The sequence below is a fragment of the Octopus sinensis genome, linkage group LG12, assembly GCF_006345805.1.
Source record: "Octopus sinensis linkage group LG12, ASM634580v1, whole genome shotgun sequence".
NCBI classification, from domain to species: domain Eukaryota; kingdom Metazoa; phylum Mollusca; class Cephalopoda; order Octopoda; family Octopodidae; genus Octopus; species Octopus sinensis.
Window position 1 is genome coordinate 49280166 of NC_043008.1, and position 8337 is coordinate 49288502.

The 8337-nt window shown below is 35.6% G+C and overlaps 1 protein-coding gene across 1 annotated transcript in view; it reads left to right on the top strand.

The window, feature by feature from the left end:
• The first annotated feature begins 281 nt into the window (after positions 1-281).
• LOC115217875 overlaps positions 282-8337 on the top strand; it is a 206861-nt gene continuing 198805 nt past the window's right edge. Inside the window, 1 exon segment of the mRNA XM_029787592.2 lies at positions 282-473. The gene's annotated coding sequence lies outside the window, so the exon portion shown is untranslated.

Consider the following 8337-nt stretch of genomic DNA (forward strand, 5'->3'; position numbering starts at 1 on the left):
CCTACCGAGAGTCACTAAGACGGCTCCTTTTCACCCCCACCTCTTTTCCTTTTCCTTTTCCTTTTCTTCTTTACGTGTTTCAATGCCAATATCTGTTATGACTACAAACCACCACCAACACCACCACCACCACCACAATAATTATCATCATTATTATCATCATTGCTCTTATTATTATTATTGTTACCTAGAACACCAGTCGTCGCTTATCTAACTACTTCGAAGAGACGCATAAATATATATATATATATATATATATATATATATATATACATATGTATATATATTTATGTATGAATCCGTTTGTATATATTCGTACCTTGTTTTAGTGGTGGCCCTCCCTGCCTACCGTGGATATTTAAATGACAACATGTGCAGTGGGGGCACTGCTCTTAAACAACAAAAGCCCAGAGACATTTATTTACTGAGATCGACTTTTATCGGGAATAATTACAACCGTACTTTATAAACAGGTAAGTAATTAGATTCACGTTTAATCAAGTTTAATCAAGTCTTCCCTCCTTCTTTACCGTGTATGTATGTTTGTTTGTATGTATGGATGATTGTATGTATGTATGTTTGTTTGTATGAGTGTATGTATGTATGAATGTGTGAATGTATGTATGTATGTTTGTATGTGTGTATCTACGTATATCTGTATGTATGTATTGTGTTGGTATATTTATTTTTATTCGTGTATATATAACTTGTACACACTTGTATGCGTATATACACATATAGTTGTATATATAGTTTGTGTATATATATATATTTATAAATAAGGGTAATATCGATATTTCAAGTGGCCAGCATGTCTCTCAGACACCCTTATTTTTAGTTATATATATATATATATAGTTTGTGTCTATATAATTTGTCATATAGTTAGTATGTATGCAGGTATATATATATATATATAGGCGATCGCCTATATATATATGTGTGTTTGTGCGTATGAATGTGTATATATGTTTGTGTATCTGTGTATATATGTATATTGTTTGTGTGTATTTACAGGCGTGTATAAATGTATATAGATGTAATTTTTTCTAACATTTCTTTTTGTTAATAACTGTGAGAAAATCTTGTTCATTGTCAACCGAAGGCCGGACATTCCAATAGACATGCCAAGCGTGTGATAATATTTATATCACAAGGAGCAACCAGAAGATTTTTTTTTTAGAAATTTATAAACCCGCGAGTTTTTTTTTATTCACTCAATTTACTTCGTCCTGAGCCTTCACTGGAGTTCGATTTTATCTATTTATCTATCTATCGATTTTATCTATCTATCTATCTATCTATCTATCTATCTATCTATCTATCTATCTATCTATCTATCTATCTATCTATCTATCTATCTATCTATCTATCTATCTACTTATCTATCTATCTATCTGTCTTTCTTTATCTGTCTTATATCTAGCTGTCTGTTTATTTATCTGTCTGTCTTTTTATATCTGTCTATATCTATCTATCCATCTATCTATCTGCCTATCTGTCTATTTATTTGTGTCTATTTATGTCTATCTGTCTATCTATCTGCCTGCCTGTCTGTCTGTCTGTCTGTAGATGTGCGTGGAGAATAGATTTGTGTATATAGTTGTGTGTACACGTATATGTATGCGCGTGTATATGTCTATATATATGTAACTATGTGTTTGTGGATGTGTATTTAGTGAAGTATGTCACAGATGTTATCACTGTTAATATTATCGAAGGGTTTCCATCCAAGCATGATTACAATAAACGGTAATATATCTATCTATCTATCTATCTATCTATCGCCTATATATATATATATATATATATATATATATATATATATATATATATATATATATATATATATATATATAATTCAACGGAGTTCCGGATCAGGATGCTCACACCAGTTGGATGTTCTCCGTTTTGAATAGGATTTTCCAATTTTTTTTTCACCAGTCCTCGAAATAAAGGTCGTGTGTGTATGTGTGTGAACATTTTATGAAAGAAAAAAAACTTTTGAAAATTCAACTGGTGCTTATTTTATCGACCCCAAAAGAATTAAAAACAAAGTTGATTCCGCTGGAACTTGAAATCAGAACGTAAGATGGACAAAATTACGCCGAGCATTTGTCCGACGTGCTGACGATTCCGCCAGCTCGCTACCTTTACAACAATAAGTTATAGGTGTTGGTTTGCCCCAGGTGAAACTCAGGTACATTAACAATAAATAAAAGCCATTCTACACGTGAATTCTGACGAATATCCTGTCTTTCTTTCCCTATTTTTGACGGTAGGGTGTGGTTGGGGGGGGGGGCGATTTTGGCTGCTATTTTTAGTGGATCGGGTGAGTACTTTGCTGGTGCCTTGTTGACTCATGTAAATGTTTTTGTGTGAGTGAATGTAACGAACAAGGGATATATAAATTGATGATTAATGTCACAAAGCAATATTCAGCCTTACTTTTGTGTTTGTATGTGAAAGCGTGTGTGTGTGTATATATATATATCATCGTTTAACGCCCGCTTTCCATGACGGCATGGGTTGTACGGTTTGTTTGGGGACTTGCAAGCCAAGAGGCCGCACCAAGCTCCAATCTGATCTGGCAATGCTTCCACAGCTGGATGCACTTCCTAACGCCAACTACTCCGAGAGTGTAGTGGGTGCTTTTTACGTGTCACCAGCTCGGGAACCAGTCAGGCGGCACTGGCATCGGCCATGATCGGATGGTGCCTTTTACGTGCCACCGGCACAGGAGCCAGTCAGGGTGAGGGATGGTGCTTATATATATATATATATATATATATATATATATATATATATATAAGATTAATCAGCCGAAATTGCTAAGATGATCTGGTTCTTGACTGATGTCTGAGGGCTTCGAATGTCCCGTCCTGTGGTTCTTGTGTCGTCTCTGTGGTGTTTCATGTTCTTGTCCATGTCTGTTAATTATTTTTACTGTTTACCTATATATATATATATATACACATACATACATACACGTGTATAACGATAAATACGTACATAGTCTGACAGGTTATATATACATATTTAGACAAGCATGCCCAAGTGGTTAAGTTTGTTTCATGATGTTCTGTGTTCGATCCCCGGTCAACACAAGTTTTGTGAGTGAAATTGGGTCGATGGAAATCGTGCGGAAGCCCTAGAGGTTGGATTGTCCCCGTAATTGAAAAGGGTCAACTTCGTCACATAGTGTCACGCTGTGGTTCCGTCCCGAAGGTTACGTTAATGATGATGATGCTCGTGTCTGTGAGATACTTGACTACTTAACATAATTCCATGAATTTGAAGTTTATTTGTTCGAACGACTACGACAATCATTGTCGAAACCGACGGAGATCCATTTACATCACTGCGTGTGTCTATCTTTGTGTATATTGTAATTACAAATAGATGTCTGTACTGTGTGAATATATATATATATCTAGCTTTATTTCTGTGTGTGTGTGTGACATATGCTTATATTTACGTACATATGTATGTAATGGATACACTATTTAGCTGCTGAATTTTTATAGTTCAGTAAGCATCAAGATCGCCATACATACATGCATGCGCACATATATACTTATAGACATATATACGTACGCATACGATGCATATACACACACATGTACATGCATATCCACATAAGCAAGTTGTACAGGAAGGTGTCATAACCACGACTGGCGTAGTAATATCCTTGTTGCCTGCTGCTATTTGGGCAAGAACGAGATGCACTTGAGAGAGGGCGGGGGACTACAGAGGCATCAAATTGTTAGATCTTTGGGAAAAAAAAAGAACTATTACAAAATTGATTTAACAGGATTACTCTGGATGAGATGTAGTTTGGCTGTGTTTCATATTTCTTAGTGAGACAACTGCAGTAGTATGTAGCTAAGAGTAGCCTCAGCATCAGTCACCCCAAAAGAGGCCTTCGTGTTCCACACTGTGATCCTTTGATTGCTGAGAAAACCAGGTGTTGACAAATGGCTTTTGAGAGCTGTACAAGCCATGTTATATAGGCGCTGTGAGTTATGAGTTCGGTAATGAGTTCAGCCTGCAGGTAGGGTTCCATCAGAGTTCAGTTCTCAGCCCTGTCCTGTTTATTATAATCCTCCAGTCCTTATGTTCAAGAATAGCTGCTCGTGGGAACTCTTATGCATATGTGACTTTTCCTTGTAGCAGAATCTAAGAAAATTACAGACAAAGAAGCGAAACCTGGAACTGAAAGACCTCGAAGTAAACTTAGTCTAGTGAGTATAAGAGAAGACAGGGCCCTGCCATCGTCAGACAGATGGCTATGCTCGATCTACAGAAATGGTGAAACTAGAAATTCTCTACCTTGTACCTAGTGCAAATAGATACAAGTGTTGTAGTAGGATCACAGGCAGGTTTAACCCGTTAGCATTTAAACCGACCATATCGGGTCCGAATTTCCTGTTTTATATTCAAATTAGCCAGATCTAGCCTCTCACATCTCCCCGACAATGTCGTTCTGAAAAAATAAGCAATTACATCATTGAAATTTCGAAACTATGAGATAAAATATGAATAATTCGAAACCATGTGAATAAATAATTATTAGATACGACAGTAATCTGAATGCTAAGAGAAGAAATATTTCATACATGGCAATAAACTCTAAGAACACGCTTGAAATAAACTTTCTGATATGGCCAAAGGGCTTCCTAGATGTTGTTAAGAGTTTCTGCTATCTAAGTGATCTAATAAGTGAGGGAAAGAGGTGATTGGTTTGAAAGTATAATAGTCAGAGTAAGAAGAACAGGTTGGCAAAAGTTGAGGATACTGTTTCCTCTGCTGGCAACCAAGATCTCTTTTAGATTGAAAGGTATTGCATAATGTTTATTTGCAATGCTGTTTGGTAAAATGTGGGCTTATCATCATTTCCTGTTCTTGTACATAAGCTGAGAGCTGTCAGCCTTTTTTCTACTGTTGCTTTTGTCTGGAAAGTAAGAATGTAGACAACCAAAGGGTCTTTAACGAAGTACAAGTGATTAAACTGTGTTTTTGGTAAGATGTGGGCTTCAAACGCAGAGACTTTGTGAAAACTAGGAAGAAATGAAGCAAGCATGCTTTGTTCGTGTGTAACAATTAGTGTGTGTCTAAAAGAGTATGAATGAGCTGAGAGAGAATCTGGATATAAAAGAAATCGCATGTAGTGTGAAAGAGAGAAAGCTGTGGTGCTATGGGGATGTGGTGGGTATGGATGAGGACATCTGCATAAAATGATTGTTAATAAGAAGGGCACCCAGCTTTAGAAACCCTGATCTATTTTAGGACAATAACTTGGACTAAGAATTAACTCAGACTGGTGGTCTGTCCCTTCCATGCCTCCATGTAAACTGGACGAAATACGACGATGATGACGACGACGTGTGTGTGTGTGTGTGTGTGTGTATTTACAAACAAGAGATAGTGAACTCCATACTTAAAGGAGAGTATAAACTGTATAAGTGGCTGAAGGGCCTTGAGTTTCGAGCCAAGATACATCTATTTATCGCTCATTGATTGATAACTGTCTTTGTACAAAATCCTTGGCACTTCAATCATTTGTGTACATTTGTGTGTGTGTGTGCGTTCATTTCAGAGTTCTCACAAATGCCATATGTCTCCCGATTCTATTTATTTTCTTTATTTTTCTGTAGATATCCCTTCCTTATTTTAATACAACTCATTTCCAAACGCCTTCCTCAACCCTACTTTTTACACACATTTCTATCCGTATCATATTTCTATATCTGTCCATATCTGTTACTTTTTATACTCATAACGCTTGATCGATCTATATGCCTATCAGTCTGTCTACTTATCAATGTCTCTGCCTATCTCTCTGTTTGTCTTTCTATACCTATGTTCTTGTATATGTCTATATACATGCCTGCCTATCTATGTCTGTTTCCTTATCTATACACCAAGCTATCTCTCAATATACTTGTCTGTTTACTTAGATCTACTTCTCTATCTCTCTATGTCCTTCCATCCGTCTGTATGCCTGTTTATATTTTCTACACACTTATTTCTACTTCTCATCAGAGAATTACTATTAAGATTATTCTGTTTTATTTTATTCCAATAAAATAACACCGATATACAATGGCGGATTAGTCTGAAACATTTCTAAATTTTTTTTTGTCTTGCTTTTATAATCCTCGTGTTTCTTCTAATCTTTCTTAAAAATAAAGACAAAACAACAAATAAAAGTTTGGGAATGAGAAATCATAAGGAAAATAGGGAAAGGATAGAGAGGGAAGAGTGGTGGATTGATAAAATAATGTATTTTACTTCCTCGAATACATTTTCTATCTTCTCACATTTCCTGTACATGAAGCCGTGAGCAGTCAGCTTTTTCTTCTCCTGTTGCTTTTATCGTTGCTTTCGTCTGGAAATTAAGAATGCAGACAACTAAAGGGTCTTTAACAAAGTACAAGTGACTAAACTATATTTTACCTTGTTTTTTTTTTTGCCTTTTTTTAAAAGATCTTTCGTTTTATGTACATATAATGGTAGGCAGCAAATCATCATTATCATCGTCATCATCATCTTCATCATCATCATCATAACGTCCGTTTTCTTTGCTGGCATAAGTTGGGAAAAGTGTAAAAAGGAAATAACTGTTAAACTATTTGCATTGTAAATGATGGTAAACCAGGCGATGGATGAAATCTACCACATCGAAGAATTTAGGACGCAAACAATAGGAACAAATGCCGCAAAATATATTGTTTAAGTGCCGTAATAATTTCTCTTGTCTTAGAATGGTACTTTATTTCATCGACCCTGAAAGGATGAAAAGCTAAGGTAATCGTGGCTGGGTTGGAACTCGGAATGTAAAGAGTTCGGACAAATACTGCAAATACTGAATTTCGTCTTACATTCTAACCATGCTCTTAATTCCCCATCTTTGAATTGTCTGTCAGGATCATAATCTGTCGCATTATACGGCTCTGTTCTGATGTGAATTTCATTCATTATCAAAATAGATTGCAAGAAATTTTATCTTTTATCGTCTGTTTGTTTTAGACATCTGACTGTGGCCATGCTTCGACACTGCTTTTCATAATTTGAGGAAATATTTTATTCTGTAACTTTAACATGTTTTCGAGGATACTTAAATAACATGGGTGCTAAATATTAAAGTTTAATTATAAAATATTTTAAAAAAGGCAAATAAATTACATTTCTTTGTAATTAAATATATACAGTGTGACTGCGTGAAATATATGGTGTTATTGTTAAGTTCCAGTAACAGGCTGTGGCGGTTAATGTGTTAAGATGGTTTTTATAACTTGCCCACCAACACTATGGTGAAGAATGAAGATTTGTAGAGAGGCAGACCCTGTTTTGTTTTTGCAATAAAATGTAGGGAGTATGCAAAAAATCCCTAATATTTGGCAAGGTGGAATGGGTGCTGTTTGTCAGTTTATAAGAATCTCTGATTTAACTTAGAAAAAATAGCTATGTAATTTGATGATCTGTGGAATAGAACAAAACCCCTTTAGCAGGAAAAGCATCCGGCCGTTAAAATTCTGCCGCAAGATCAATTCCTGTCTAAGCCATGTTGAACATAAAATAAGTAGATATTTATTTATTCAATAAAAAAAAAATCATGTCTTTTGTTCGAGGTCTCTCATTGGTGTATTTTATCCTATCTAGAGAATGTTCTAACACGTTTTTTAACTCCCCAACATTAGCTCATCTGACTCAAGTAAGTCTCTCGTAAAGTTTCCTCATCAATCAGATTATCTCTCATCTCATTAGGGGTCCTGCCATTGTATTTCCTTGATCACTACACCCCCCCTATTCTCCCACCTCTCATTAATGAACCATTCTTTCTTTTATGTTTTCTAAATTATTTAGTTTCATTTTATTGTCAGAAGCATTCATTAATGACTTTACTATCCCTAGCTTAATTAACCACCCCATCGTTAATCTCTCGCCGACCACCACCAACACTTCCACTGCTTTACTACCAGCGGTAATCCCTTGTTTGTTGTAGGACTTTCTGTCGATAATTTCGAGGTCTTTGTTCTGAGGTTTCTTCTCTTAAAATGTTTACTTTGTATCATCTTTAAATGAGTTAATCCCTTATTTGGATTATTAGATAATTAATCCATTTAATCCATTGTATAATTAATCAACTGTTTTACCCTGACTCCCCTGAGATCACTGAACAGTCAACAAGGATGTCTCAGTGAAAAGTCTCGCTAATTAATTATCTAATTTTATTTTTGTTCCTATTAGGTAATATTTAACCTATTTTCAATGTCCCCAACATTTCACCTGTTTGAGTGGATGGAGTGAAGGTGAGGTCAAGTTATTTGGTAT